The sequence below is a fragment of the Onychomys torridus genome, chromosome 2, assembly GCF_903995425.1.
Source record: "Onychomys torridus chromosome 2, mOncTor1.1, whole genome shotgun sequence".
In the NCBI taxonomy this organism is placed as follows: Eukaryota; Metazoa; Chordata; class Mammalia; order Rodentia; family Cricetidae; genus Onychomys; species Onychomys torridus.
The window spans coordinates 136,701,987-136,718,552 of record NC_050444.1 but is presented as its reverse complement, the minus strand read 5'-3'; positions in this window follow the sequence as shown (position 1 = coordinate 136,718,552).

Here is a 16,566-nt window from a genome sequence, read left to right as displayed (position 1 = left end):
TTCCAGAATGGTCCAGGGGACACCAGAGGTATGGTCATCCGGTTAGTTCTTGCCCTTGACTATCTCTTCAGCTTCATCCTGCCCATTTCTGCCAGGCTCCTGACCCAGCTTCAGCCTTCTTTCCTTCCTCCCCCAAGCTCCATGCTTGTTCCCTGCCTGACTCTGAGCCTTGAATGTGCTGACCTTTCTTCCCAGAATCTTGCTTGTATCAGATCTTATCAGCTCTCACTCCATCCAGGTCTTTGCTTAAATGTCACATCCCCAGAGAGGACTCTCCTCACTGCCCTGTAGCCAGTAGGCTCCAATCAGTCTATGCCTTCCACCTCACCATATCCTTTCCCACAGCATCCGTCAACATAATTTACATAATGTTAGATATGTCTAGTTATTTACTGTCCAGGTCCCATAAGAAGGTAAGCTGAGTGGCAACAGAAATATGTGTCTAGTGTTCACTGCTGAATTATCCAGCACCTGGAACATATTTGGCAGGTGAGGTAGTTTGAATGTAATTGGCCTCTAATAAGCTTATAGAGAGTGATGTTATTGAGAGATGAGGTCTTGTTGAAGGAAGTGTGTCATGGTGGGGGCAGCCTTTGGGGTCTCTTTTGCTTAAGCTTTACTCAGTGTTACAGTCTACTTCCTGTTGCCTTCTGATCAAGATGTAGCCAGCACTATGTCTGCCTGTATGCTGCCATGCTCCCAGCCACCATGCTCCCCACCATGATGATAATGGACAGAACCTCTGAATCTGTAAGCCACCAACTCAATTAAATGTTATCTTTTGTAAGAGTTGCCATGGTCATGGTGACTCTTCACAGAAATGGAAACCCTAACTAAGGACAGCAGGTAATAGGTGTGTAATAACTATGTGCTGCCATTACCCTCAGCTGAGAAGCTTCACTGGGGCAGGACACTAAGCCAGGGCAAGAGGAGAGTCAAGTCTAGCTAGGGTCTGTTTGCTTTTACTTTGTTTTAAGATGGGTAGGCATTACACAAAGGCTTCAACGCTGGGCCTTGTAGTGGATAGCCATCCCAGCCTTAGCCTGGAAGTTCCAACCCCCATTGAGGCTTCGGTAATGGTCATGCCCACAAGGTGGGGTGGAGGAGGAAGCGGAAGACCCAAGATAGAGAGGAGGTCTCTCTGTCTTGGTTCTGGGATGCTGGACGCAGGAGGTAGACTGAGCAGAGTTCTCCAGAGAACACCGCCAGACTGTGCCATACCTTTGCCAGACCCTATAACCTATCCCTTTATTTGTAGGTTACCCCACAAAATAAACCTCCCTTTAACTACATGGAGTGGCCTTAATAATTTCACCAATCGGGCATGGTGTATTTCTATGAGTTGGGTTCCAGGCCAGCCAGGGTCACATAGTGAGACCCTGTCTAAAAAACAAAAACATAAACACAACAAGAAAAAGTTGAGTGTGGTGGTGCATGCTTGTATGCCCAGTGCTGAGGATCCCTCGTACTTGCTGATCTGTCTGAAGTTCTGAGGACGCAGAAGTGGGTGTATCTTGGGAATGGGTCAGTGGGAGAGAGAACACAAGCCATCCCAGGGCCAACAGGAGCCATCTGTTGGCTGATGGTGAAGGGTTCACCTGCAGGCAGAGGGGTAAGTCTGGGGAGTGTCCTGCAGACAGCCCCAGTCTAAGAGGAGGAGGACAGGGAAAGGCTGCTATTCCCCCACTTCCTTTGTCAAGTTGGAGATATTCAGGGAGCCGTTCCAGCTCTGATGGCACTTTCTCGGTCCCTGAGGTCACACTAGGTCAGTCCCATCTTCTCTCAGATCACCAAACAGATGTGGCCCAGGCTACAAATGGTTAGTCATCATGTGTGCCAGATGTGGAACCAGCTTTCCAGAGCCCTTTGCTGGGCTGACTGCGGTGCCTCTCATACTGTGGGAAAACAGGGGCTCAGGAGGTCAGAGATGCTCTGGCAGCAGCTGGTAAATTAAGAATTGTGCAACATGGGGCTGGCAAGATGGATCAGAGGTTAAGAGCACTGGCTGCTCTTCCAGAGGTCCTGAGTTCAATTCCCAGCACCCATATGATGGCCCACAACCATCTGTAATGAGATCTGGTGCCCTCTTCTGGTGTTCTGCAATGTATACATAATAAATTAATCTTAAAAAAAAAAAAAGAATTGTGCAACAATTTATGTCTGTCTTAAGGACTGCTTTGGAACCCCATAAAAGTGGCAACTGTGCCAGGCTTGATTACTGTCAACCCCCATCGTCTGCCAGAGTCTGGCACATAGTAGGCGTTTGGCACAGGATGGTTGAATGTCAAGGGATAAGACAGAGCGGGAGGGACCCTGAAGGTCTCTGTCTTCTCTGTGGAGGAGGCAGTGCTGTGTGTGACCACTGGGAAGACTGCAGTCACCACCAGGACTGTCCCTTTGCCCGTAGCACCTTGGGGCCATATGACCTCTTGCAGTGTCTTGCGGCTTCCTCTGTGTCTGAGGCCTTGGGATCCACAGAGGGCCAGGAATACTTCCCGGTGCTCACAGTAAGCCTTTGCTTTCCTCATTTATAAAGTGGGCTATGCTGAAAATCTTCCTGCTGTAGCCTTGTAGGGATGAAATGAATGAAACACAGTACAGTGCCTGGTGTGTGGAGGCCGCGTCTTATGGTCAGTCTTTGTCTCTACCCATCTTCTCCCTAGGTGATTCCTTCACACCCATAGCTTCACCTCCTACGGTCATTCCCAGACCCATGTCTCTTGCGAGGTCTGCCTGAGATTCAGGCCCGTGTATCTCACTACATAGCCTTTCTCTTCATGCTCCGAGCAATAGTTAGGGCAGTCTGGGGCTGCCCTGACCTCCCCAGATCCTCTATGCCAAGGCCCAGATGTCAGTTTCCTAGCGGCTGCTTTTCCACTCTGTGTTCCAGCCTGGGAACACTGTGAGCTTCCTCTGCTCACCCCCTGACCCCTGCTCATCTCAGGCCCTTCCTGTCCTCTTCCCCCCTCCCCCTCCCTCCTGGGACCCATCAGTGCTCACTCCCCCACCTCCACAGCTGCCACCACAGCTGGTCATTGACGGAATGTGCAGCTGCTGGGAGCCACATGTGTGGAAGAGGCAATGCGTAGCTTCCCCTGGGGCTGGTGGAGATGAGAGTGAGACCATCTGTCTTTGTCTATTTGTCTGTCTTAACACATACACATACTCCCTATTCCTTTTCTGCATAATGTGGGTGACAATATTGGCTTGATTCCTTTTTCTCAGCCATGGACTATAGAGGTCATGATGGTCATATTGTCCAGAGAGGAGGAGGATTTCGGAGAGTGACAGGCAGCCCTGGGGCTGGATGCTCACCCAGTCTCCATTCCCATGTTGAAGTAACCCAAGTCCTGAAATGGCTGAGCTGGAATGACCTTCAGACCTCCCAACTTTCCCAGGCCCTAAGGGACAGCCTTCTGTGGAGGAAGCCAGAGGCTCCAGACACATTCCAGAGCCCCCTTGGCAGCACCCAGGGGCTCCGGAGTAGTCTCAGCCTGGGGCGGTGCCAGCAACATGTATCCTGGTTCCCACACTCGAGCTCCTCTGGAATCTCACAGATTTCTCTTCCATGTGTGCATGATGTCAGCAGGACCAGGACACTGTGGGAGGCAGGGAAGAGCTAAGCTTCCTCAAGTTTGATGGCTGTGGGGTGGGGCAAAGATAGAGGAAGAACCTGGTCCTTGCTATGCTCACACATGAGGACAGGATGCTCATTCCTGGTTCTTGGATCTTCCTGGATCCCGGAAGCTGCCCAGCTCCCCTTAGAATTGGGCCTTATCTGTAGCATGGGAGGACAGTAGCTACCTGCCTATGGACTATCTGGTCTGGTCCATCTTTGTTTCTTTGTGTTTCAGATAGAATTTTGCTATGTAGCTCGGACTGGCTTCAAACTTGAGATCCTTCCTCCCCAGCATCCCTGAGAGCTGGAATTATGGGTGTGTATCACCACAATAATTAAGTCCTACCACTGTAATTAATGTTTTTCTTTCTGTTTTTGGGTGGTGGTGGTGGTGGTGGTGGTGGTGGTGGAGGTGGTGGAGGAGGAGGTGGAAGTGGTGGTGGTGGTGGTGGTGGTGGTGGAGATGGTGGAGGTGGAGGTGGTGGAGGTGGTGGAGATGGTGGAGGTGGTGGAGGTGGTGGAGGTGGAGGTGGTGGAGGTGGAGGTGGTGGAGGTGGTGGAGATGGTGGAGGTGGAGGTGGTGGAGGTGGTGGTGGAGGTGATGGAGGTGGTGGAGGTGGTGGAGGTGGTGGAGGTGGAGGTGATGGAGATGGTGAAGGTGGTAGAGGTGGTGGAGGTGGTGGAGGTGATGGAGGTGGTGGTGGTGGAGGTGGGGGAGGTGGTGGTGGAGGTGGAGGTGGTGGTGGTGGTGGAGGTGGTGGAGGTGGTGGTGGAGGAGATGGTGGAGGTGGTATAGGTGGTGGAGGTGATGGTGGAGGTGGAGATGGTGGTGGTGGAGGTGGTGGTGGAGGTGGTGGTGGTGGTGGTGGAGATGGTGGAGGTGGTAGAGGTGGTGGAGGTGGTGGTGGAGGTGGGGGAGGTGATGGAGGTGGTGGAGATGGTGGAGGTGGTATAGGTGGTGGAGGTGATGGTGGAGGTGGAGATGGTGGTGGTGGAGGTGGTGGTGGAGGTGATGGAGGTGATGGAGGTGGTGGAGGTGGTGGCGGTGGTGGATGTGATGGTGGTGGTGGTAATAGAAGGAGCAGGGTCTCATGTAACCAGGCTAGTCTTTAGCTCACTGAGTAGCTAAAAATGACCTTGAATTTATGATCGTCCTGCCTTTACCTCTCAATAGTGAGCCCACAGGTGTGTACCACTACACCTTGTGTTATGTGGGTGATCAAACCTGGGGCTTTATGCTTGCCAGTTAGGTACTCTACAAACTGAGCTACATCCCCAGACCATTAAGGAATTCCTTCCTGCCTTCCATTTTATGGTGCGTGTGTGCGTGCGTGTGCCTGTGTGTGTGCGTGTGTGCGTGTGTGTGTGTGTGTGTGTGTGTGCCCCTCTGTGTGTGTGCCTGTGTGTGTGTGTGTGCGCCCCTCTGTGTGTGTGCATGCGTGTGTGTGTGTGTGCGCGCCCCTCTGTGTGTGTGCATGCGTGTGTGTGTGTGTGTGTGTGCCCCTCTGTGTGTGTGTGTGCACCCCTCTGTGTGTGTGTGTGTGTGTGTGTGTGTGTGTGCCCCTCTGTGTGTGCATGTGTGTGTGTGTGTGCGTGCGCCCCTCTGTGTGCGTGTGTGTGTGTGTGCGCGCGTGCGCCCCTCTGTGTGTGTGTGTGTGTGCACCCCTCTGTGTGTGTGTGTGTGTGTGCCCCTCTGTGTGTGTGCATACATGTGTGTGTGTGTGCCCCTCTGTGTGTGTGTGTGCGCCCCTCTGTGTGTGTGTGTGTGTGTGTGTGTGTGTGCCCCTCTGTGTGTGTGTGTGCGCACCCCTCTGTGTGTGTGTGTGCCCCTCTGTGTGTGTGCATGTGTGTGTGTGTGTGTGTGTGCCCCTCTGTGTGTGTGTGTGTGTGTGTGTGTGCCCCTCTGTGTGTGTGTGTGTGTGTGTGTGTGTGTGTGTGTGTGCCCCTCTGTGTGTGCATGAGTGTGTGTACACGAGTGTGCACAGTTTGGATGTCAAAGAACAACTTGCTGTTGGTTCTTTTCACCGTATAACTTTCAGGGACGGAGCCAGGTCACCAGGCTGGGCAGCAGGTGCCTTTACCTGCTGCACCATCTCCTTAAAGCCCCAAACAGCCATTCCTGCCTTTCCCCACCAAGGTTAAACCAAAGTCCCACGGTGCAAATGGAGCAAGGACAGTCAGTAGCAGAGACTAGGTCAGAACCCAAAGGCTCTTTTCTCTGCCTCCAAACCCCTCTCTGATGCTTTCATACGGAGGCCCGATGAAAGGTTGTGAGAGTCAAGGTCTTGGGAAGTAGCTGATGTGGCTGAAATTGGAGCCTACCAGGTCCTCCGCATTGTCAGGGAAACCACACTTCTACTACACTTCTTAGCGATGATGGAGGCTTTTAAGACTATAATGCCAGCCGGGCGGTGGTGGCGGTACATGCCTTTAATCCCAGCACTTGGGAGGCAGAGCCAGGCTGATCTCTGTGAGTTCGAGGCCAACCTAAGCTACCAAGTGAGTTCCTGGAAAGGCGCAAAGCTACACAGAGAAACCCTGTCTCAAAAAAAAAAACAAAAAAAAAAAAAAAAAAAAAACAAAACAAAAAACAAAAAACAAAACAAAACAAAACAAAAAACCCAAACAAACAAACAAACAAACAAAAAAACCAAAAACCAAACCAAACCAAACCAAAACCAAACCAAACCAAACCAAACCAACCAACCAAACAAACAAAAAGACTATAATACCGGTCCTGTTCTCTCCTGAGTGTGGACAGACACGGGTCAATGGCCTGGGAAGGCTCTGCCACCTTAGCTCCTCATGGAGACAGGGACTGAGTCCAGTTAGAGGGACAGGGGATTTCCTGGAGAACCAGCTTGGAAGAAGAGATGGCAGGGAGCAGAGAGGACCCTGTGACTGTGGAGAGAGTACTGTGGAGCAGTTCCCTTGGGATTAAAACCTTTCATCTTGGAGGGAAGCTTGTTAAGACACTGAATGTTCCAAAGGGAAGTCCTTAGGCAAGCTGAGCTGCCCAGAGGAGGCGAAGACCAGCCAAACCACCTGGAAGCAACAGATACCACCTGAGCTGTCTGCAAGAGGGAGAGCTCTGCCTAGACCAGTCCAGCTGTCTGAGAAAGACAACTCCCCTCTGCTGAGCAGCCTGCAACTTGTACAGTGAGCTCCAAGTTTCCAGGTTTTGTGAGCTATCACCCATGCTGGAGTGGGCTGGAGTCATTTCTGTGCCTGTAACCCCTCACCCATACTCCTGTAACTGCCAATGAAATTCACTGGTTCGCCAAGATGAACTCTGGCTAGTATCTGTACTTTTCGGCCTGTCATTGGTTTCCAATCTGAGGTGAGTAGATGTTTGTTCCCATCTCCCCAGGAACTGGGTGACATAAGATGGGGCTCTGACCTATGAAGGAAAGGGGAGAGGAAGGAGGAATGGATGTTGTGAGTCTGTCCCTCCAGCCAGAACCCAAATCATGACATAGAGGCTTATTATCAATTATGAGAGCTCGCCCGATAGCTTAGGCTTGTTTCTAACTAGTTCTTCTAACTTAACCTAATTTTTTAAAAGATTGATTTACTTATTATGTACACAGAAGAGGGCGCCAGATCTCATCACAGATGGTTGTGAGCCACCATGTGGTTGCTGGGAATTGAACTCAGGACCTCTGGAAGAGCAGACAGTGCTCTTAACCCCTGAGCCATCTCTCCAGCCCCTTAACCTATTTTTATTAATTTACTTTCTGCCTCATGGCTTTATTACCTCATCTCTGTATTGCCCATCCTGCCTGCTCTCCTGGCATCTCCCTTCTTCTTCCCAATGTCTTCTCTGTCCCGAAAATCCTGCCTAGCTATTGGCTGTTCAGCTTTTTAATAAACCAATCAAAGTGACACATCTTCACTGCACAAAAAGATTATTCCACAGCAAAAGAGCCAATGGCAATCTTTCAGTTCCGAGGGAACCATGATCAGGTCCAGAGTAGATAGAAAAGTCTTCTTAGTATAGAAAGAGCCAGACATTGTGCCTGGGGAGATGGCTCAGTGGGTAAGCATTCTTGTGGTGTGTATATGAGGCTCCGACTTTCAACACCCAGCACCCAACATGAAAGCTGGCCAGAGTCACACACACACACACACACACACACACACACACACACACACACACACACACCTGTAACCCCAGTACTGGGCTTTCTGACCCCAAGTGTCATAGAGAAGGATACCTGATGTCTTCCTCTGGCCTCTGTACCTGCTTACACACACACACACACACACACACACACACACACACAGAGTTATTTTTAAAAAGAAAGAAAGAAAGGAAGGAAGGAAAGAAGGTCTGGTATTTGTGTACCCAGCCTGCCTAATCACTCCTGGCAATATTGAAGTATCCGGCTGCTCCTGAAAGCTGCTGGTCTGAAGGTGTGACCCCTGTAGCCTGTGGGCAGTGTTCTCTGAAAGGGAGATCCCAGGGATGTGCCCTTCTAGCAACTGTGGAGGTGTGCTTTACAAGGTCACCCAGAAAGCAGGTGATAAGTTCACACTCCTGAGCTATGGCTGCACTATTCCCACAGTGGGAGAAGCTTTATCCCACGTGGAACGTTTTGCTGAGCAGAGAAAGAGTGAAGATTCAGACTGCTGTAGTCTGGACGTTGGTCTCTCCCAACTCCTGATTTCTGTGGTAACAGTCAGCAGTGGATAAGATTAGAATGTGCGGCCTGTGAGAGGAAATTAGCTCATGAGGGTCTGCCCTCATGAATGCGGTCAGTGTCTTTGGAAAAGAGACCCAGACAGCCTCTTTGCCCCTTTCTACCACACAGTGAGGTGGCCATCTATGAGACAGAAAAGGGCACTCACCAGACATTCAATTGGCCACAGCCTCCAGGACATTGAGAAATGAGGTTTTCTTTTTGTTGTTTGTTCAATAGTTTGTTTGTTTTTGAGATGGGGGTCTCTTTATACAGTCCTGGCCATCTTGGAACTTGCTGTGTAGACCACGCTGGTCTTAAACTCACAGAGATCCTCCTGCTTCCACCTCCCAAGTGCTGGGATTAAAGCATGCGATACCACGTCTGGTGTGAGAAATAAGTTTCTATTGTCTCTAAGCTCTAAGTTCATGGGAGTTTGGTGAGGCAGCTTGAACAGACCAGCACACGCCATTTCAGGGTGGGGATGGCTCTGAGTTCAGAGTGACAGTTTGGTGTTCAGTTTCCTTCCTTCCTTCCTTCCTTCCTTCCTTCCTTCCTTCCTTCTTTCTTTCTTTTTTTTTTTTTTTTTTTTCCGAGACAGGGTTTCTCTGTGTAGTTTTGGTGCCTGTCCTGGAACTCACTCTGTAGACCAGGCTGGCCTCGAACTCACAGAGATCTGCTTGCCTCTGCCTCCTGAGTGCAGGGATTAAAGGTGTGTCCCACCACCGCCCAGCTCAATTTCCTTTCTTTATGAAAACATTTTCAAGTGTTTTTCCTTTTCTCTAAGGCAACTAATATTTTTGTCTCTACACAGAGGGACCTACTTCTCTCCAAAGTGCCCACAGGAAACCACTCCACACACTTCTGCCCAGAGTCACTCAAATGAAGAGGCCAGTCCAGTCCTGAGACACATAGTCCCAAACTAACTTAATAACAGCTCAACGTTTTTGTAGGTTTTAAAAGTTATTTGTAAAGCCGGGTGTAGTGACCCATACTTGCTGTGGATATCGCTCTGTGTAAATAAAGTTCTAATTGGCCAGTGGCCAAACAGAAAGTGTAGGCGGGACAAGAGAAAAGAAAATTCTGGGAAATAAAAGGCTGGAGAGAGACACCGCCAGCCACCGCCATAAAAAGCAATGTGTAAAGACTCTGGTAAGCCACAAGCCATGTGACAAAGTATAAACAAACAAAAATGGGTTAATTTAAGATAAAAGAAGTAGATAACAAGAAGCCTGCCACAGCCATACAGTTTCTAAACAATATAAGTCTCTATATGCTTTCTTGGTTGGGTCTGAATGACTGTGGGACTGGTGGATAAGAGAGATTTGTCCTGACTGGGCCAGGCAGAAAAACTCTAACTACACATACTTGTTTTGTTTGTTTGTTTGTTTTCGAGACAGGGTTTCTTTGTAGCTTTGGAGCCTGTCCTGGACTAGCTCTGTAGACCAGGCTGGCCTCGAACTCACAGAGATCCACCTTCCTCTGCCTCCCGTTTGCTGGGATTACAGGCGTGTGCCACCACCGCCTGGCTGACCCATACTTTCAATCCCAGCCCTCAGGAGGCAGAGACAGGTGGAGTTCAAGACCAGCCTGCTCTGTGTAGGTAGTTTCAGTCCTGCCAGGGCTACATGTAGTAAGAACTTGTCTTGACAGTATGAAATTTGCAGGCAAATGGATGGAACTAGAAAGTATCATCCTGAGTGAGGTAACCCAGACCCAGAAGGAAAAACATAGTATGTACTCACTCCTAAGTGGATACTAGATATAAAGCAAAGAACAATAAGACTGCAACCCACAGATCCAGGGAGGCTACATAGCAAGGGGGACCCTAGGATGACTGTGGCTTATAATAAGTTTTGGTTTTACTCAATTACTGGGGAAGCCTCAGTGAAACATTTCACTGTTAGGGTAAGAATTTGTACTGTATTAAGCTGATAACAGAAAACAAACAAACAAACAAATTAATAAAGTAATTAATTAATTTTTAAAAAGAACCTGTCTTGAAAGAAAGAAAGCCAGGGAGGGAGGGAGGGTGGTTGGGTGGAAGGAAGGGAGGGAGGGAGGGAGTAAGCGAGGGAGGGCGGAGCTTGTTTGTTTATTTTTTTAGGAGAGTCTCTAGATATACCCCAGGCTGGTGTCAAACTTTGAAACTCCCTGCCTCAGCCTCTCCAGTTCAGGGAGTAAAGGTGTCCATCACACCTGCAATTCTTGAGTTTTATCTTTTAACATGTCTGTAAGGGACTGGAGGGGTGGTTCAGCAGTTAAGAGCACTGACTGCATTTCTAGAGGACCCTGGTTTAATTCCCAGCACCCACATGGTGGCTCGCAGCTGTAACTCCAGTCCCAGGGGTTTCAATGTCCTCTTCTGGCCTGTGTATGCAAGTGGTGCAGAAACACATGTGCAGACAAAACACCCATGCATATGAAATGTAAACAAACAAACAAATGTACTTAAGACCCAGGTGTGGCAGCACAGCACTCAGGAAGCAGAAGTAGGTGTGTGATCTATTGTGCACCCTAATAAAATTTGCCTGAAGATCAGAGAGACAAAGGAACAAGTCACTGCCGCGTCTCACCTCGCTGCCAACTCCACCAATCCTCTGACTGCATGTCTTTGAGTCTTCATCCGAAAGAGTTCAGCCAGAGGAGCCTCTAGCTGAAAGGGACGCCTCTGCTGAAAAGCCTCTAGTTCCTGTCTCCTCATGCCTTATATACCTTTCTCTGTCCAGCCATCACTTCCTGGGATTAAAGGCGTGTGTGCTTCCCAGGACTGGGATTAAAGATGTGTGCCACCACTGCCTGGCTCTGTTTTCTCTCCTAGACTGAGTCAATCTCATGTAGTCCAGGGTGGCTTTGAACTCACAGAGATCCAGATGGATCTCTGCCTCTCCAGTGCTAGGATTAAAGGTGTGTGCCACCATTGCCAGGCCTCTGTGTTTAATCTAATGGCTTGTTCTGTTCTCTGATCTTCAGGTAAATTTTGTTGGGGCACACACTATATCACCACAGGTGGGTCTCTTATGAGTTTGAGGCAGCTTGACCTGTGGTCTACATAGAAAGTTCCAGGTCAGACCACAATATGTAGTAAGATCTTGTCCGAAAAACAACAAAACAGTAACAATAATGTGTTTGTTTGTTTGTTTTTGTTTTGTTTGGTTGCTTTGCTTCTTTTGTTTGTCGAAGCTTAAAGCTCTTAGGAGACACTGCGGTCTATTGACAAGTTGCTTTTGTATGTATGTTTTGTTTGATCTGGGTTCCCCCCCCACTTTTCTCCATCCCTTCCCCTGTTATGCCTAGATCACGGAGACCCCCAAAAGATCACCACAGAGACCGAATCCCGTATGTAAAAGCAAAGAGCCTTTATTATTTTCAAACTCCGGGGCTTGGTCTCTCTATCTTTCCGATGCATCGGTGAGAGCAGAGCGCCCTGAGCTGGGGGAGGGGGTAGAGTTTTTATCATAGCAGAGGCTGAGGTGAGGGGATTTCTGGGGTTCAGGACCCTGATTGACTGACATTTGTCTAGGGGTATAGGAAATGTTTGGAAAGTCAGGTATTTCCTCTTAGATGCAGGCCCCACTGGGTGGGGTCAGCTTATGGCTTTTCCTGGATCCAGGTGTTACCTGCCAGAAGCTGTATCTGGGCCTCTAAGCCTGTTATGGCAGCTGTGTGGTCAAGCTGTTTTAGGACAAACCCCCCACAACTATCAGAAATGAAGCAATCTGGGGCCATTTGGGGGGCTGGCTACCCCATGTCATAGTATCCCCTTGTGTAAGAGTGTCCCTCTCTGAATCAGAGCTGTGACCCACAGACAATGGCTGATATACGTGTTGCTTCAGAGGCTAGGTTATAAATAGTGTCTTCAACTTCTCATTTTACAACAGCCACATCTTGAGGACATTCCGGCAAACATGACAAGCTGGGACTACCTGCCACAATCATGTGAATGTGTCATCTTGGAAGCAGACCTCCACAACCCTAGTGGAACTTTCAGATGTCACCACCCACCAGTTGATCACGGCCTGATAAGGCTAAGCAGTAAGGACTCCGTGAAACCTTCCCTGGATTCCTGCTCTGCCAACGTGTTGAGATGCGGAGAGATGCTCAGATACAAGAGGAAGGACTATGTGTGGCTGGGGTGGGTGTCAGGTGACCCTTGTCCTTCTCTAGTAGGAAGTGTTGTGTGGGTTCACACGGGACCTGACCATTGAATGAAGACTCAGAGGTACCTTAAGAATGATCTAGCCTTTTGAGGCTGCAGGAGGATCTAGTCTCTCAGAAGCGAAGCACTTTCTCTTAGCCCAGGGCATTTTTATTTTTCTCAATATTTACAGTGTAGCCAGTTGATTTCCATATGTTCAAAACAACCTGAAAGAAACTCCCAAAAATACAATGCCAAGTGCAATCCCTTGATTCATCAGGTACCACGGTTTTCCCCGATTTCCTGAACCAAGTTTTGCATAGGCCTTTGTGTCCCAGAAGACTCCCAGACAGGATTCACATAAGGCAACAAGGGGAACAAAAGGTGTCTGCTAAACAAAAGATGGATTAGGGCAGGTGCCATTCTCTGGAGCCAGGCCGGGTGCCGCTCAGCAGGAGTGCCGCCACACTTCTCAACCTCATATCCTTTCCCTCTTCTTTTCCCTCCCACTTCATCTTTCCAGAGGAAATAAGAGTCCACATCTGGAGCTCCACTGGGGTGTGTCAATTTCTTCTCTTGATGCTGTAATAAACCCCTGACAACAGCCACTTAAGGGAGAAAGGGCTTACTTCAGCTCACAGTTCAAGGGTACCGTCCACCATAGCACAGGCCAGGGTTGGAGATCTTAAGTAGCTGGTCAACACAAGAGTGATGAACGCTTGTGTTGAGTTCCCTTTCTTCTTCTTATACAGTCCAGGACCCAAGCCTAGGGGAGGGTGTTGCCCACTGTTAGGGTGGGTCTTCCCACTGAAACTTCATAATGAATTCCTCACAAGTTTGCCCAGAGACTAGAAGAACCCTCACAGCTGTGTCTAGAGGCTTGTCTCCTAGATGTTTCAGATCCAGTCAAGTTGACATGGAAAAGTCTGCCTTTCGGGGGCTCAGTCTACCATCTACCTCAGAATCTCCCCCCATGAAAGACGAGTGTACAGAGAGACTTCAGCATCTCTGGATTTTGTGCTAGGTTTGGTGACCCATTTCTGAAATTCCAGAACTTGGGAGATTTGATGAAGGAGGATGTTGAGTTTGAGGCTTGCCTGCACTAAATGACAAGGCCTTGTTGTAAGAATTATGTCCTTATTACATCATCAGCCTGTGACGGCGTCCCAGCCTAAAAAGCCGGCATCCCCTCTCTGTGCTCTCTCTCCCCATACCATATTCTCTCTTTCTCTCTTCCCTCTGTGAGCTCTCTCTCTCTCTCTCTCTCTCTCTCTCTCTCTCTCCTAATAAAGGTCTTAAAAGGTAACCATGGCTCATGATTCTTCCACCACCCCAGCATCCAGCGCTCTCTTCCGTCGGCCACACCGAGCACCGCCGCTTACCCAACATTTGTCTCTCTCTCTGAAGCTTGGGGACAATTTTATTAGGATCTAAGAGAAAAACAACAGAGAAAGCAAGCTGCAAATGCAGGAGAAGGTAGAAGAGAAAGAGAGAATTGAAACCTGTGCCGATCGTGTGCAGCTCCATGGTGGAAGGGCTGGGGGAGCTTCAGTGAGAGTCAGGAAGCTCAGAGCATCAAGGAAAGCATACCCAGGGTCTCACTGTGTAGCCTGACTGACCTCGAATCTGCTATGTAGACCAGGCTGGCCTCAAACTCACAATGATCCACCTGTCTGTGCAAGGATTAAAGGCATAGTGGCCCAGCCTATGCTTAGGCTTTGGGAAAAAGAATAGAAAGAAAGAAGAAAATGAAGGGGAGCAGAGAGATGGCTCGGCAGTTAAGCACATTCTTCCAGACATCCCAGGTTCAATTCCCAGCACCCACAGTGCCTGTAGCTTCAGTTCCAGGAGTGACTCCAAAAACTGGAGTGATTCCTAGAAGCCCCAAAGTGCTGTGACAGAAGCTTGGCAAGTACCTGCAAGACTTGTCTGCCTTTCCTTCCTTCCTTCCTTCCTTCCTTCCTTCCTTCCTTCCTTCCTTCCTTCCTCCTCCCCTCCCTTCCTCCTTCCCTCCCTCCCTTCCTCCTTCCCTCCCTTCCTTCCTCCTTCCCTCCCTTCCTCCTTCCCTCCCTTCCTTCCTCCCTCCCTCCTTCCCTCCCTCCCTTCCTCCCTCCCTCCCTCCCTTCCTTCCTTCCTCCTTCCCTCCCTCCCTTCCTCCTTCTTTCCTTTCTTCCTTCCTCCTTCCTTCCTCCCTCCCTCCTTTCTTCCTCCCTCCCTCCCTCCTTCCCTCTCTCCCTTCCTTCCCCCCTCCACTCTCTTCTCCTCCTCCTCCTCCTCCTCCTCCTCCTCCTTCTTCTTCTTCTTCTTCTTCTTCTTCTTCTTCATTTTTTGGAGACAGGGTTTCTCTGTGTAGCTCTGACTGTCCTGGAACTCTCTCTGTAGACCAGGCTGGCCTCGAACTCACAGAGATCCATCTGCCTCTGCTTCCCGAGTGCTGGGATCAAAGGTGTGCACTACCACCTCCTCGCTTGTCTTAAACTGACAACAGAACGAGATTTCTTAGGGCTTACACCAGCTTTTGGATTCATTTGTAAGGAATTCTTCAAAAATGAAAGAAAACAAGACAATATACATACATTTGAATGGCTATTTATTTGGATGGCTTTTAAGAAGCAGAAGCCCTTGTAAATGAAGGCATAGGACGAGCATGAGGGGAAGGACTCACAGTAATAAGCATGTAGCACCCTTTGTCATGTGACCAGGAAACGAGTGGACAGAGCCGGAGCCACTGATGTGCTGAAGGTAGGCTATGGGAGGTGCTGAGAAAGGTGTGTGCCCACCCTGGTCCCTGGGAAGGGGTCACATAGACAGAGGAGCACATGATCTAGCTCTCCAAGGAGGCACTTGGGAGTTTATGAAGAACAGCAAGCCAGAGGGAGGGGTCAGGTGAGGAGCCCAGGGCAGCGGAGATAGAGGTAAGCAGAAGGCTAGGCGGGCCAGCACACTATTTCTGTGTTATGGCTTCATTCTTGACTTTGTTCTAAATAGGGGATACTAGGACATTATTGAAAAAGGAAATTAAGGTTATAGGTGTGTTTATTTAAAAATGAAGTTTGTGCCCATTCATTCAGTTTTTTGTCCTGAAACAGGATCTCACGACATAGCCCTGACTGTCTTGGAACTTGCTCTGTAGACCAGGCTGGTTTTGAACTCACAGAGATCTCCTACCTCTGTCTCCCGAGGGTTGGGATTAAAGGCATATACCACCATACCTAGTGACATTCAGGTTCTTGTTTTGTTTTGCTCTTAGATAGGGTCTTGATAGGTAGGCCAAGCTGGCCTTGAACTTAGCATCCTTCAACCTCAGCTTCCAGTGCTGGGCTAACAGGTGTGCACTCCACGTCCAGCTTGCACCCAAGCCTTTAAAACACACTGGGATGTTCTACACCATCTCCAAGGTCTCATAAAGACTCCAAACTGTGGTTCTGAGAGTAATGTCCTTCCTATCTCAGTTACTTGAGTCTAAAAGTCCCACTTCCCTGGGCTGGGGCCAGTAGGAGCAAACTAGAGATTGGAGGCCTAGACTTAGCCGACAAGACAGGCTTCCTTTGGCCTGCACAGTGTTTTCTAAACTTGAAATAGTTGCCAATATTTGAAAGCTCAGATTTCTACCTTCTCAGGAAACAAACAAACAAAAACACAAAAGAAAACCCACTGTGGCACATCAGGCCCCACCAGCCCAGATTTCTACATGGTGGGGATGCATATACAGATGCTGTTTTCCCTCTCAAGACCTAGCCTGATTCCCTTTGCTCCTACCTGTTTCCTGTGGGGCTCCTGCAGACATAGGGTTTGTGACCCTGACCCACACAGTATGTTTGCAATGACCGTGGCAATTTTCTGATCCGTGTCAGCTACAAGTCTAGCCTTGAACTTCTGCCCTAATTTAGTGACTGACAGCCAAGAAGGCATATTCAGCCTTGGCCAGGAATGTAAGGCACTGGTCTGCAGGGTTTGGGGTTGCCTTATGGAAGCTCTTACTTTGCAAAGATGATTCAGTCTCTAAAGCCCCTGGGTGTGTGTGGGTGTGTGGCTCAATGGGGAGACACTTCCCAGTCAAGATCAAAGGTAAATCATGTCTGGCAAGAACAGGAGGCCACCAGGCAGTGGTGGTGCACGCCTTTTGT